We start from the raw sequence: 15,467 nt of genomic DNA, 5'->3' as shown, positions 1-15,467 counted from the left end.
TACTGGTGGAGGTATTTGTACCTCACAGCTGAAATGCTTTGTCTATCCCATCACTCAATGCCTGCCCATCACTCAGTGTCCGCTTTTGTTCATGTGTCAGCTCTATAATGACCCAAGTAACTCTAATACACTTGAATATAAGGAAAAAAATCTTTGTTTCACAGCTTTGCTCTGCTTCTTACTTTGTTCTGAGCTAAAGTTGCGCAGGTTGCAACTAAGAACTCAAAAAATTTGTAGTGCTGTATTATGAGGTTCCTTATGCACCTTCTTCTGTATCTTCCAAGCAGAAGAATAAAGATGCAGTGTTGGTCATGGCAATTTATAATCCCAAATCTATCTCATAAAAGTATGTGTTTTGGTGTGTTCCTCCTAGCTTGGACAGGTCAGTCATATCTCTTAGTCAGCCTACCTAATGTGTTTGCCTTTGATACAGAGAAAGATGATACTTTGCACACTGCATTAAAACAGACCAAAATATGGTCAAAGTCAGGCTGAATACACTCACTGTGCGACTGTGTGACGTGACTGTGCGTACAGAGATGATTTCTTACATCTCTGCTTATTGAACTGTGTGAACTGTATATTAATGGCATGTCATGACCAAATAAAACAGGAATGCATGAGCAAAGGAAAAGAGACATCAGAAACACGGATGAGCATAAATTGTCCACAGTTGTTCCAGATGCTATTGCATTTGGTTGTCAGCAAATGACAACCAAAGCAAGCTTTTCTTGCTTCATTTCTGATCCAAACACTCTAGTGATAACAATATTACTTGGAAAAACTTCAAAATAAAAATCTTGTTCTGGAGACAAAAATGCATTCCTTTTTTAATGGTCAATCCAAAGTTCCTTAGAAGAAGACTCACACAGGAAGTTTACCTTACAGTGGAATGTATTATGTAGTTAGTGTTTGTCAATCTTGCTTGAACATCCAGGTTGGCAAGGCCTATATGCTTAAGACACAAACTGAAGTAAGAAGTTGCTTAATCTCTAATCTACAATTCCCTGTTGGTCTTTCAAAGGCTGATAGCTTGAAATGTTACATACTCTCTCAAATCATGACATCCTCATATGCAGTCAGCTGATTTGATCTCCTGTCACTTGAACCCATGTGTCCACTAATAAAGAGCTCTGTTCATGCCCAGGAAGGCATAATTTTGGTGATGCATGGTAGTGTGGTTTCTCTGATCCAGCCTTGAGTAGAGACAGGCCAAGATCTCAAAGTAGCTGATTCTTACTCTACTCTGTAGTCTAATAGCAGACAAGAGCCCCAGAAAACTGAAGGATAACGACTAAGGACTTCTCATCTAATGGTTTAGATCTTTACTTCCTCTCTGTGGAAAGTCTCCCATGAGTTCTTAGGCTTCAGTACTGAGGATTGACAGTTACACACCACCACCCTTGTTCTATGTCTTCCCCTTCATTCACCCCCACTCCTCTCACATTTCCTGCACGCAACTGTCCTTCACTGCCCTGACTTTGTTCCAACCAGAAGTCCTGCAAAAAAGACACTCTTCTAAGCTGTCCTTTGTTGGAAGTAGAAAGGGTGGTGGTAGATGCTGTGCTCATAAGATACCACTTTACCGATTCATCAATTGGCAACTGGATCCCTGAGCAACTGGATTGCAGCTTTTCTGTCTGAGCAGACAGCTTGTATACCTTTCTGCTTTTTGTGGATAGATACAGATTAAAATTAAGATGTTTCTGTAATGACAGTGGGTTGCTTGTGTAAGTACAACTTGAGAAAGGGAAATGGATGTGGAGGGAGAAACACTTGGAGTTCAACTGGCAATTAGCCACAAACAAAGCAAAACCTACAAAAGTGCAGACTTGTTATTTCAAGCACACCTAACCTTTAGTGCTCTGATTAAGCAAAATGCTCAGTATTTGGACAGCATGATGACCAACTTTAATTTGTATCTTACATTTCTGTACCTATAATATTCCCTGCCTTTTAGCTTTTCATTTGAAATATGAGACATTGTGATTCATTGATGTCATCTAACTCACTTACTAGAATCAAAAAAGTTGTGATGCTAAAGCTCTGAAAGAGGCTAAACCTACTGTCATATTACTATTGTAACATAACATGTGACACTAAAACAGTGATGTCTCTGATTTATTCTCCTGAACTACAGGTAGTAGTGCTTTCCAGACAAAATGTCTGTTAAGGCTACCTAAATCTTGGAAGATTACTTCTCTAGTAAGGGGTAGCATGGTCATAGATCTCTCTTCAATTTGGAGAACTACCATGGCCTCATAACTTTCCATAATTCAGATGGTGGTAATAGGGTGTCAGTGACTCCTCACTGTTTCATTACTCTAATTCCTGGAGAGCTGGGATTAATTCAGTTGCAGTTGTCAAGTGTTTTGCTAATTAGACTGCAACTATAAGGTGGCTGATTCAGCAGGAAGCAGAATTCATTTTCTTCAAGACACACTGGTATTTCTTTTCACTAGCTAAGCTATCCTGTGATCCTCCCTACGTTGCAGAAGCAGGAATGCCAGATATAACTACGGTTCTTGCATTCCCAATGACAGCTGATCGATACTGGGGATGCCAGGAACTCTGAAGGTTTGGCTCTCATGCTCCTGCCCAAAACTGAGCTTTGGCCAGTAATAGTATCTGATCATGCAGTTTACTCTAAATAGTTTTTTTTCTTCCTCCTTTCATTTCTTCCCCTTTTCCCTGCAAATTCTTGCAGTGAACCATTTAAATAAATAAATAAATGAAGACAATTAAAAGCAATCCACACAATGCACCCTGCAGCAACTTATTTAACAGATAGCATACATGGAATACAAAATCATCCTCTAGAAAGTCTAATCAGTAGGTTTTGTTTCATCTTTAAGGAAAAGAATGGATAATCTCATTAGACTATGTTATTGATTTAAAGTCTCAATTGTATTAGGAGCGGAAGGTTTTGTTCAAGAGATCTGCTAATATCACCAGCACAAAAATAAATCCAGAAACTTAAGTAATGAGAATTCCTGTATGAGAAAATTGATTAGTAAAAGATTAAAAGAACTTTCTATAGCTTTATAGAAGGAAAGAGGATATGATTATGTTCCTAGAGGACATTTGGCAAAGGTTATTTTTATTGTGAGAGGGTATAACACCCAGAATACCACAAAAAAAAATGAGGACTAAAGTTACGCAAAAACAAATAGTGGCGTAGCAAGAATGCCAGTTACACTTGCTACACTGAAAGATCTATGTAGTAAGCTTATGTGATACATTATCTGACTTAAAGTGTATGGAATACCTTAAGGATATCTGCTCGTTAATATGATTCTTGTCAAATTCTTTGTTTGGCTTCATGGGTTTCCAAACATGGAATGCCTTCAGGTAACTAGGATTGAATACCAAATGACAGAAAGTAACCATGAGTGGATGGAATGAAAAATATTTCATGTTCTTCTCAAGAGAACTCACTGTGGAAAACTGATTTTAAAGTTTATTGTTCCTCTGAAGTCAGGTTGTTCTTTCACATTCAGTGTAAACTCTAACTATTTAATTTTATAGACAGCCTGTAGAACAACTCAAATATTAAGGAATTTATGTAATGAAATTGCAGAGATAGTGTCACTGACAAAGCTGCCACCATGTGGATAGGCCACAGGGCAAGATAATTAAGGATTTCTCTTAACCTTTCACAATCATCTTGTCAAAAAAAAATATCACTTCATCAGTCTCTGAATACATTTGGAGTTCCCACAGTCCTGTTAACATGCATGTGGGTAAGGTAAATACACTATCTAACTGACACTAAAAATTAACTACTTTTCATAGCTCAATAAAAGAAAGTTAGACAAGTAATTATATTAAAATAGAACAAAAATTGTTAAAAATGAGTATAAAATCAAACTGTGGAGTATATTTGGAGTTTACCTGAAAGCAGCAAAAGATGCCCTCCCCAATCATCTCTGAAAGATCTCATCACTGTGGTCCAAATATTCCATTAGAGTTTTTGTTTAATTCCAACAAGGTCATTGGTAGAAAAATCTTGAAAAAAAATTATTTTTTATACTTCATTTCAAGAAGACCCAAACAGCATCAAGAGTTAGGGAATATATATTGTATGTACATATACACAGACACATATTTTGTACTAATGTAAAGCAATATATTGTCACATATTCTATGCATATATATGTTGCATATATATATATGCATGCATATATATGTTAGATACTAGAGCATAATACTCCCTACTACCCAGGTAGAGTAGTGATAGCTATAAAGAAATGAAGTGCTGTAAACATCAGTTATCTATTTTAAAACAAAGAAGATAACTATTGTTTCTTGTGTTCTGTGTAAGCTGCTGCAGACGTAAAACTTGAAAAAATTGTCCATTTCATTTAGGACATTCCATCTTTGTGCTGAAATCTAAAGAGAGTTAGAGATGCTTTCGATATGATAAGGAATGTTAGATTGTTGTATCCTAACTTTAGTCAAGTGGTTAATTGTGGGTAGTTGTGAATCTTTTAGGAGCTTTTCTTTGTTTGTTTGGCTTGTGTTCTTTTGTTTTGTTCTGTGTTTGGGTTCTGTTTTTCTTTGGTGGGTTTTTTTTTTGTTTGGGTTTTTTTTTTTTTTTTTTTTTTTGGAGTGGGGCAAGGAAGCTGAAAGCTCAATAAAGATATCTATCCAATTCATCTTAAGTGCATAACTACCGCTTTGTTATTCCTACCCGTTATGATTTCTTCTGAAATACGTGCATCAGGCTCTTTTCTTCTCCTTTATTTGAAGATTCTTCTTTTCCTTCTCCATGTATTTTAACATGAGACCGGTTTGTTCTCCTGTCTTTCACTGAAGCTAACTAATACTAGTCCCGACAGAACTATTCAATTTTATCCAGGGATTTAGATATCATATACTTCTTTATTGCATACATCTTGATAACCATTTATTGTTGTTTGGGCTAGGACTAGATTTCTCACAAAGGAAGATAATTTTATTTCAACACATCATAAATCTTTTACTAGTTGAATCTTTTCCTTTGGATATAGCTTTATACTTTTTTTAACCCTCCTCCATTTAAACAGCTTTTATTCCACCAATGTTTGTTGCATGAAGTTTTCTACCTATTTTCTTATCTCTTTGTAAAGAGAAAATGCTAATTATGTCATCTTCCTTTAGAAAAGCACTGAAAATTTTGAGAATATTTGCCATAAATGAAAGAAGAAAATCATTTAGTATATACAAAGTGTATGTTTCTGTTTTCTGAGAAGGGAGAAAAAATGATGAAAGCATTAAATGGAAAATATCTTAGTGCTTGTGGCTCTTCCAGCTGCCTGATATGGAAAACATGAGAGTGTTTCTTAGTTGGATGGACAAAGGGAATGCAGCCAAGTGTCTATGCTGGAACTGTTCTAGAAGTAGTGGTCTTAGTTGGCAGAAGCGTCAACAGTTATGTTGTGGTGACTAATGAGCTCAAGAAAGGATTGGATTCAGTCTGAATGTTAAAAATTTTTCAATAATAGCCATATATGAGCAAGATTTCATGTACAGTGAGGTACTGTATTTTAAAAAAAATGATAAGCATGTTAAGGAAAATATAATAATAAGCCATCTTTATAATCAATGAGAATTTGCAAATGTTTGCAAACACTGCTGTAGCAATACTTGACTGGAAATGGACTTTGTATTTTTTTCTTGTCTCTCCTTAAGTGTTCTATCTCTGTGAATTGTTCATTCACTCTCCATCTTGAAAGCATAGAGTTTAAAAGTGAGTGGTTCTGTGTAGAGGGTATTATACTTAGAAAGCTTTGAGTATCTGAACAACCTAAATATAGGATGTATTGTTGTATTGTTTTTTGTTTTGTTTTGTTTTTGTTTTAATATAAATGCTATAAACAAAAACTGAAAATTCTCCAAGCATCCTATTATGAACTCATGTGTATTACAGATCTTATTCCACTTACCTTGAGGCCAGTGTGAGACTTGATGCTGACTTGACTTCCTAAGACATGGAAATCTTCTTTCTACAGTTAACATGAACACAGTATCTCTTTGATCTAGGTTGATGTGATGACACTGAACTGTTGCCCAGATCTCCATGACATCATGGAGCCTTATTCAGGATTGCCCTAAGCCACATGAACTGTCCAGAATGAAAATTAAAGGAAGGAAGCTGAGACTTAATTGTGTGGACTCCTTTAATATGAGGTAAGTACCTCAGAGTGGTGAACTATCAGAAGTATTCCACAAATATCTTTGCTGATGCTCTCAGGTGAATAGACATGATGTGTACGGGTATGTTCTGGTGAATGGAAGGAAGCTTTCTGGAAACAGATCAGTTCTTCTGTAGAGAATGTGAATAAATTCATGACATAGATTTAATATAAAAGGAAAAATAAAAAGGGAAAAAAAAAACATTTTTGATGAAAATTGGATGAAAATGTTAACCTCATACTATTTCCTGAAGAGTCTTATACTGCCATCTTCTGGGGGTGTAAGGAGAAGATAAATAAAAGCAAGAAAGGAAGTCAAGCTTAAGGAAACCAACTCTCTTTTCAAAAGCTAGAAAAGCTCCTTATTGACTTCTCAAACCAACTTGCAGATTTCAGTAAAGAAGGAGACAGTTGAACTCCATTTTGCATCTTCTTGACCTGTAAATAACCCATTCACATATGTGTCTCTTGTTTGAGTGCTTTTCCATCCGTTCAGCTTTGTATTCTGACCATGAGATATATTCAAATAACCAAAATGGTTTTTTTTTGCATCTTCAGGCCTTTATTAATAATACATTGTGGTAGTTACTATAGAGACTGACCAGTGTAACTTTGGAAAAATACTCTCTTTCTATTAAAAACTAAAAAGAATTATTTGAGTTATAAGTTTGAGAGGTTTTACTTTTGCTTTTACAAAGCAAAATGATCTTGTAGAAGTAAATCATTACTAGAAACATAGATCTGTGGAGACATTGGTTGGAAAAAAAAAGCAGAAAATAAATTCAGAGGAAATTATTATGTAATTATTTTATTACTTTTTTGGTAAAATGATTTTCACCTAATGATTTTAATTGCAGTGACTCTGGGAGCTGATTGTCAAGTTCTCATTCGAAAACAGCAGATACTTTCTTTTATACTTCATTCTGTTGTATTGACCAATGTTTCCCTTTTCACATTACTACTTTAATGTTGATACCTTTCACTGTGCGACAAATTAGATGTTCCACATTAGGGTTTTCTGTGCTTAGAGTCAAGGCTTAAGTGAATCCTAATGGCACAAAGAAGTTTGGCAACCCATATTTGACGACAACATCCTAGTTGTGGTAGTGTGTCAAAATAAACTTCTGAAATGTAGCATACTTTCTTTAAGTAATAGATAATTTTTTATCCTATTATGAGATCATCAGATGTGCTCCATACCCCAGAATTTATATTATTATTTTTATATTATTTTTATATATTAATTTATATTTTATATATATATTATATATTAATTTACATTATATATATACCCCAGAATTCATTGAATTTTCAGATTTCATATCTACTTGCATATCCATGAAAATCAATATAATTTCTGCATCCATCTTTGAAGTCGTGATGAAATGGACATAAACCATTACAGGATGACTTTACCTTGTTCAATATGGTACAATATCAACCTAATAGTTTCTGAAAATCTTTACTACATTTAACTATACACCACTACTCTAACGTGTACTTCTCCTTCAGTAGGGATTTGTATACTCTACCCCTGCTAGCACTTTTAACATGTTTCTCTCCTTAGTAGCTGTGTAGTTCTTCAGGTGTTCAATAGGTGCACTTTCAGATGTATTACTGAAGGAACAAACAAACAGAAAAATGTCAGGACAACAGTAGGATCCATATAAGGATAAATATGATCACCTGTGTGTATAAGAAGTAGCCAAGTGTGCAAATGCTGTGATTTTGTTAGAAGAACTACAAAAAGGCTTCCCCCAGACTTCTAGCTTATGGTTTATGTAACAACCTATGTAACTGCAGGATTGAAGTTGTTCTCCTAACTCGCTAAATAATCCTAAGGAATTACATTTATGCCCTTTTTTTTTTTTTTTTTTTTTTTTTTTTTTTTTACAACACTCATTATTTTTGCTCTACTTTGGAGCCTTAAATACTCTTTCAATTGATAAATTTGAGAAGTTCAGTGAAAATTTTTCAATAGAAGTAGAGTCATCAGTGGTTAACTTTTCTGCCTTAGGGAGTGTTTAGTGAGAGAAAAATCTTCTGTGTTCATCTAAACAATAAATTTAGCTATCAGAAAGAATTTTCGAGTGTGCTAATAAGTCCTTTGTGAAAGATATTTGTGTTTTTGCATTAACAAAACCTTAAATCTTAATAGGTTTCCTATTTATTTCACTGAGGGACACACCAGATGAAGAATAGTATATTACTACAGTAACCTGGCCAAGATGAACAAGAAACAATTTTGCAGTCTGCATATGCAACTATGAAGTTAATTCAGTTGTGGATGCTGAATATTTTTTATGAGACAGCAAATGAACTACTAAAGAATTCTTTTGTAAAATGTATTTTATGTGCCTTTATTTTTATTTTCTTTCTAGGGAATTTGATCAAAACTCTCATATGCCTCATGCAAAAGTCTGTGCTTAAGACCAAGTGTCTTGAAGCCAGTGAAAATGCTATTATTTAGCTATTTTACCTCGTCAGCATTCATTAGCATGACACTGGTACTTGTAGGCAGGTGAAATCTAATCTAATAAAGAGGAAGGAAGAACTGTGCCATGACAGACTCACACAGGACCATACATTACGTCAACTGGATAAATCCTCACCTGCTAACTGTCTCGCCCTTTTATGGTATAAAGGAACCAGTCCCCATAACTGTTGAGAATTATAGCATGTGGATGGCATTCTTGAAAATTATATCATAATGAGTATTCTGCTGTTTAAAACATACTTCCTGAATAGTATTATGTGAACAGTAATTAATTCTGGTAGGCTCAGAACAGGATTATGAAACTACTGTCTAGTCTATCTAATCAATTTATTGCATCAAACACCAAATAAAGAAACAGAAACAGAGGAAAATATTCTGTTCACAAACTTGGTTTTCTTGTACTGTGAATAAAAATACCAATTCCCCAAAGAGGAAGAAAATTATGCTGCAAGTCTGCTGTAGCACTCATGGTACCAGAGCTAATATAATAATAATTACTCACGTCATCTTTGAGAAATAAAGAAAGAGAACAAAGGTGAACTAAATGATCAGAATAAGTACATGAGTTAGGAAAGGTGCTTCTCTGGAATATAAACTTCTGTGTGTGCTGGGGATTTAATTTTGACAGTTTGAAACAGGCTTGATCAGAAAGCATAATTTTTCCTTGGAGGAACAGTCTAATTTTTCCAACTGGAGTTCCAAAAATGAAATTTGAATGAAAAGATTCAAACTAAAAAAATAATAACCTGAAACTTCAATGTTTGTTTTCATTTCAGTACTGAATGATAACAACTTTCTTCCAGTTCATTAATAAAGAAAAAAATACGAAAAACTACCAAAGTCTTTAACCTGAAATTGAACACTGCAGTGGAATCATCTACTAAGAAAATTCGAACTTTACTCTCAGGAATTTTTGAACATTTTTGACCATTTTTGAGCCTCTACTCTTGCCAATGGACAAATTCAGGGGACAGAATTATAATAACAAAGATTACATATATATATACATATATACATATATATACATATTTATAATAACAAGAATACCAACAATTGCAAGGGTATGGAGAGGAAAAGTCTGTAGGAAACTAAAACCGCTTTGGTATTGATATACAATGTATGTAGCCCTTTTTATAAAACTTTCAGTTTCAGATTTGTTTCAAATGGAATTTTGAGGGAACAGAGACTAGAATTTGGAATTGAAATGAATATTGGAAGTGTGCTATCCCAGCCTGCAAGGCAAAATGTCCCACTGCTATTGCTGGGTTAAATTTTCCTTGGTGTTTACTTCCCAAGTGTACTCTGGAACTGCTGAATACCATGAAAGTCACAGAGGTTTGTTGCACATCAGTGTTGCAATTAGTAGACAGTCCTGACTTTCCTTGCTCTTTCTTGTTTTAAATTTGCCTAGAAGTACAGTCCAAAATGTGAATTTCATTTTAAGAAACCATAATTACTGACAAACTGTCCATAATTAAGTCTTATTATGATTATCCCCCTCTGATACTATTTCTCTCTATTGCCCTTTGCTCTCCACCTTTACTCACTTGCTTTTATCTCTGCATATTTCCTCTCTGAAGTTCACGTACACAGTTAAGAGGAGGACCATTATGATGATCAGAGGGCTAGAGCACCTCTCCTATGAAGAAAGGTTGAGGGAACTGGGCTTGTTTAGCTTGGAGAGGAGAAGGCTCAGGGGAAACCTCACCGTGGCCTTCCAGTACTTGAAGGGAGCTTATAAACAGGAGGGGGGATGGCTGCTTATGAGGGTGGATAGTGATAGGACAAGGGGGAATGGTTTTAAACTGAGACAGGGGAGGTTTAGGTTAGATATTAGGAAGAAGTTTTTCACACAGAGGCTGGTGATGCACTGGAACAGGTTGCCCAAGGAGGATGTGGATGCCCCATCCCTGGAGGCATTCAAGGCCAGGCTGGATGTGGCTCTGGGCAGCCTGGTCTAGTGGTTGGTGACCCTGCACATAGCAGGGGGGTTGAAACTAGATGATCAGTATGGTCCTTTTCTGCCCGGGCCATTCTATGATTCTATGTTTCTATGAATGTTACTTGCATTTATGGCCTGAATCCAGGAAAATATGGATGTCAGATATTTTGGCAAATATCTATTGATAATTTTTGAGTTTAAATGTCCTCACATCTGCCAAGGAAGCCTTTTTTTCCCTAAGTCAGCTGAACTAATGTTTATCTCTAAATTAGTGTAATATGATGGAAGTTTTCAGATAGTGTGTTCAACCCTGACAAGTCATTAGTACTACATACATTTTGTTCTGTTTTGATAGATAATCGAAGCCTAACCTTAGAACAAACCTCTCCTGTTCTGCATTGCAAGTACATAACCATTCCCTATGGGACCCTTGAAACTTGAAATCAGTCAGCTGGATACCTAGTTCCCCGAGGTGCTGAAACCTTTTATTAGCATTCAGAAGAGCAGCTGCCAGCCAGGCTTCCACTGTTGGTCTTGTTCTAACAACAGCAAAGTGTGAAGCTGACAAGAAACAAGAGTTTTGCCACCACGGACAGGCTTTGGGAGATGCTTCACTTCTTTCTGATGGTTTTCAGCACTGAGGAATTTGCCTAGCAGTAATTCAAATTCTAATCTACGAAGTTAACAGTACTTGTCTTACATTGATTATCTGTGTTTTCTCTTTAAAGCACTCTTCTCTCCATGACAGGCATAATTTTCTTCTAGAACATACTAGCATAGGTGCTAACAGTAATGGATGGAGTTTCTGGGCAGTTCAGCGACACAAACAATAAAGCTATGCACAAATCATTCCAGCAAAGATCTGATGAGTATCTTAGCTTGCATGAAGATGATTTTGCTTCTTTTTATCATTAGCATCTGGAGTCCTTTGTCTTTGCTAATGCATTGTACTTCACTGCTATAGTTGAGGCAGAACCTTAGAATAAAATGCTCTCTTTGATAAATTTCATCTGCAAGATGAACAGCCTCCTTTCTCCTGAAAAAGGAAAGTGTCTGCTTTCTGCTACCATTTGAGGTGGCTCGTAATTAGCCTTCTGAACTGTCTGTCACTGGGACATCAGCAGGCACTTGGAAGTCTTGGCAAACTCCTCAGCAGATAGACGAAGCAGTAAAAACTGTTCTGTTCTTCTGTGGCCTTCAATGTTGAGAAAACCTCAGTATTCAGTTTTCAGATGTTTTTACTATAGTGTTAACCACATAAATGAAAAAAAAAACTTTTTGTTTTACATTGTATACTCTAACTTGTGCAGTCATTTGAACAAGTAAACAGCCTAAGCAACCTGAAGGGTTCAGAAGAAATAGAAATGGTAACAACATAAGCTATGTTCTGTGCTAAAAGAGGTGCAATTGGGCCATCAGAGATCTCACTGCAACTAGAAAAATACATGAACTGGAAAAAAAAGTAGCTTGCTTTTCAGATTTAAGGATGGTCTGACAGAACTGGTAGTAATAAAATCTAAACAAAACACCATTTTGCATGTGAACCGAGTAAATTTGATTGGAAAGTTACTGATTCACAGCGTACACAGAAGCCTGAAATCAGTGTGCTGTGGCAAGGACATATGGCTTCAAGCTGTTTGCAGTACCCTAGTCTGACATACAGTTCCTTATGTACTATTACAAAGAATAATCTAAGAAGTTCTATATGAAAAATGAAATAAAAATGCCCACATGGCAATAGAAAAAAATTGAGGTAAATCTGTCTTATCATGATAATACTTCAGAAATACATCTATGCCTATTCATCTGCCTATTTTTGATACAGCTGTAATGCCCACTACATTTGGTATTTTGTTCCAATGGATAACTTGAAGGTTCCTTCAAAATTTTTGACAGAAGCCAGCCTAAATGTTTGCCTACCCAATCATCTAGCACATGCACTGAGACCTAACTCCACCATCTCTTTGCTGTCCAGGCTTTTTAATTTTCCAGCAAAGCATCTGAAAAAAAACTACAGTTAAACCTTGCAGCCAACTGCATTAAGTAGTCAAAGGATTGCTCTGATAGTGTAAGATTCTGGCTTGAACACAGCTCATTCTGGCTTAAGGTAGGTTGTCCAGATAAACAAGAGGATGCAATGCATAAATGTCTGTGGAATCCATTTTACTTCTACTCCTACCTTCCAAAAAATTATTTTATGTAACCATAAGGTTTCAGTAAGTCTGAGTCTATTAGAAGGTTGAGGTCTTCATTACTGATTTTCTATGGAAGCTGTACTAACTGTAGACACTTTTTTTCTCTCATCTTTGAAGAAAAAAGAGGTAGAATATATTTTAACTTAATTCAAAGGAGAAATTAATTCAAAGGTTAAAAGAATCTAAGGTGCCTTAGAATATTTAAAAATTGGCCTTTATAAGAACATAAAAGCACAATTTTATTGGCTTACTGCAGAAATTAACAGTTACCGTTAAAAATATTGCCTTATAGTATATTTCAAAGAATTCTATTACCTGTACCATAATACCTTACCTAGTAAAAAGTTTATTTGATATATGTACATTACTTTATTGACTTGCACATTACTCCCTGATAGATTTATTCATTTAAATGACACCAACAGTGATAAATATAAGATTTCAGATGAAAAAACATTTTTTTTATTGGCACATTGGAGAGAGGGAAAAAAGCAGTGTATAAAATCTGGGCACAAGCAATCTACAGTTGTGAAATGAGGCCAAATTAGTGAAGAAAAGCAGTCACTGAAGCTTCAGCATGCTGTTCGCTTTCCAGTGATTAAAAAATAAAAATAAAAAATGGACTTCTGAAAGCCCTGTTGGAAATTTTTCACTGAATTCCAAGCAGTAGTATATTTTTGCATTGTAAAGGGAGGCTTTCTCCTACACCCAAGGAAAGCACACTGCACTGTTTGCCACAGTTCTTATTCTTGTGTGCACTTCTCAGGAACACAGATGCGTAATTCATCATAGGAGTTCATCATGCTGTGTAGGAGGATTGAAAAAAATGCAATAGCTGTGGTTTTGAGTGATATCTTTTACACAGTCTGAATGGCTTTTAGAGTTAAATTTTTTCAGTTTACTAAGAGACAGAGGGCAGATATTGCTTGCATGCATAACAAGAAGCTGAAGAGCTGTTCATGTGTGTCAATGGGAATTAGAGAAAAGAGGTCTATGTCAGATAACAGTTAGAGATGTACGAGATACTGGCTTCCTTTTCTACTTTCTGATTTTTTTTCCTGTTACGTCTTTTTCCTCGTTTTCTGTCACCACTCTGCACTTTAACAGTGACTATATGGTGTCATTCTGCTTTCTTACTATCTCCTAGCTCCCTTCTCATCCTTAAGTCCTTCTCTTTATTCTTACTGTTCCAGGGATTTCCTATTATTCATTTCTATTTTGTCATGATGCAAACTAGTCAATGAAAGTTTTCAAATGGACTAAGATCTATTGACAAGCAAATATCTATTGGCTAAAAGAGATAGATAGACAGCTTCTACAGAATAATCATGATTCAAGATGCCTGGTGTATAACTCTTTTTTTTCTACTTCTTCTTTGCTGGTCATTTGTCTTTCAGTAGCCAGGCAAGTGACATTTAGGAGATGGTCAAGAAGGAAGCATAGACTTTTGATGCATAACAATGAATAGACTGCTGGAATCAAATACAAATATTCCTTGTGTTTACAGGAACAACACAAATAAATACATTCAAAAATGATATCCTTTTCTTCAGGTGATCTGATCAAATGCACAAAGGAAGTAATTGGTTGTTTTTTTGTTTTTCTGTTGTTTTGAGTGTCTGTGTTTGTTTGTTTGGTTGTTTTACTAAAAATAATGAATGTTTCACCAACAATTGCTTTTTCTATTAATGGTTGTCACTCAGTATCTGACTGAAATACCAGACTACTATATCATCGGTTACTTCATTGACATTTAATTGTGAGTCAGTTGAAATAGTCAAAATATTGAAGCTTTATCATATGGATCAGAATTTTCACGGCAGTTTTCATTGGAAACAATGAAGTATGTTTTTAGAATTAGAATAGGTTTTGTGGCTGAAATGGTAAAAGCAGATAGCCTAGTAGTTTAGAAGTAGTCCTGTATTATTGATTCTTATATGAACTTCCTGTCTAGGCTACATCAGATCTGATACACCAAACAGTATTGGTGAGAGAGTATGGTATGTTATGGTTGATTCGACGTAGCATGCTAGCAGCGGCTCTTTAACAGAAAATCTTGGCTTATGGGAAAATGAATAGGTTGCACAGCTCCATTAACTTGCCCATGATATCATGTAGCAGTATCTCAGAAGATACGGGGAAGATTTTTAATTTGTGTTTACTGTTAATAGAACTTTGCATAGCCATAAGTATATAATGTATTCAGAGGCCACATAGATGGAATGCATCAATCAAGGTACATTTTTCCTGTTGACATCTCTGAGCACTTCTCAGTTTATATCATTCTTCATTGACTTTTCTCCCTCTTATGTGTCATCAGTTGTGGTCTATCCAAACATAGGTTTGCAAGTCTGATGGACATGTAACCTTGACTTCTATATATAGGTATGAGAATAGTGCATACTTCTGCTGGAGTGTCATAGCCATAGTCAGCAGTCAGCATTTCATGTACCTGCAATGAAGAAGACAGAAATTTATTAAATGAGTTGGAATTAAATCTTGCAGGTGCCAACCCGTAGTTCACTGAAACTTCATGGCCAGCAGCCATGGAAATTGAATATCTCCTGAATAGGATGTTAAATTAGCAGGGCTGCTGAAGCAAGCTTGCTGATACAACGTTGTCGTATTTTAGTCTGTCAGAACTGTTTTGTGAGTGC

At 35.6% G+C, this 15,467-nt stretch overlaps 2 long non-coding RNA genes across 2 annotated transcripts in view; one reads left to right on the top strand and one right to left on the bottom strand.

Annotated features, from left to right (window-relative positions):
• LOC121109215 overlaps positions 1 to 15,467 on the top strand; it is a 31,854-nt gene that overhangs the window by 8,357 nt on the left and 8,030 nt on the right. The window contains exon 2 of the long non-coding RNA XR_005849625.2: positions 6,025 to 6,171. This is a non-coding gene — a long non-coding RNA (uncharacterized LOC121109215). The remainder of the gene's footprint in view (positions 1 to 6,024; positions 6,172 to 15,467) is intronic.
• Positions 14,544 to 15,467, bottom strand: part of LOC107055161 — a 91,419-nt gene continuing 90,495 nt past the window's right edge. The window contains exon 3 of the long non-coding RNA XR_005849618.2: positions 14,544 to 15,262. This is a non-coding gene — a long non-coding RNA (uncharacterized LOC107055161). The remainder of the gene's footprint in view (positions 15,263 to 15,467) is intronic.

This window comes from Gallus gallus, chromosome 1 (assembly GCF_016699485.2).
Source record: "Gallus gallus isolate bGalGal1 chromosome 1, bGalGal1.mat.broiler.GRCg7b, whole genome shotgun sequence".
Lineage (NCBI taxonomy): Eukaryota > Metazoa > Chordata > Aves > Galliformes > Phasianidae > Gallus > Gallus gallus.
Note: the sequence above shows the minus strand (reverse complement) of the source record. Positions and strands in the feature narration are given on the sequence as shown.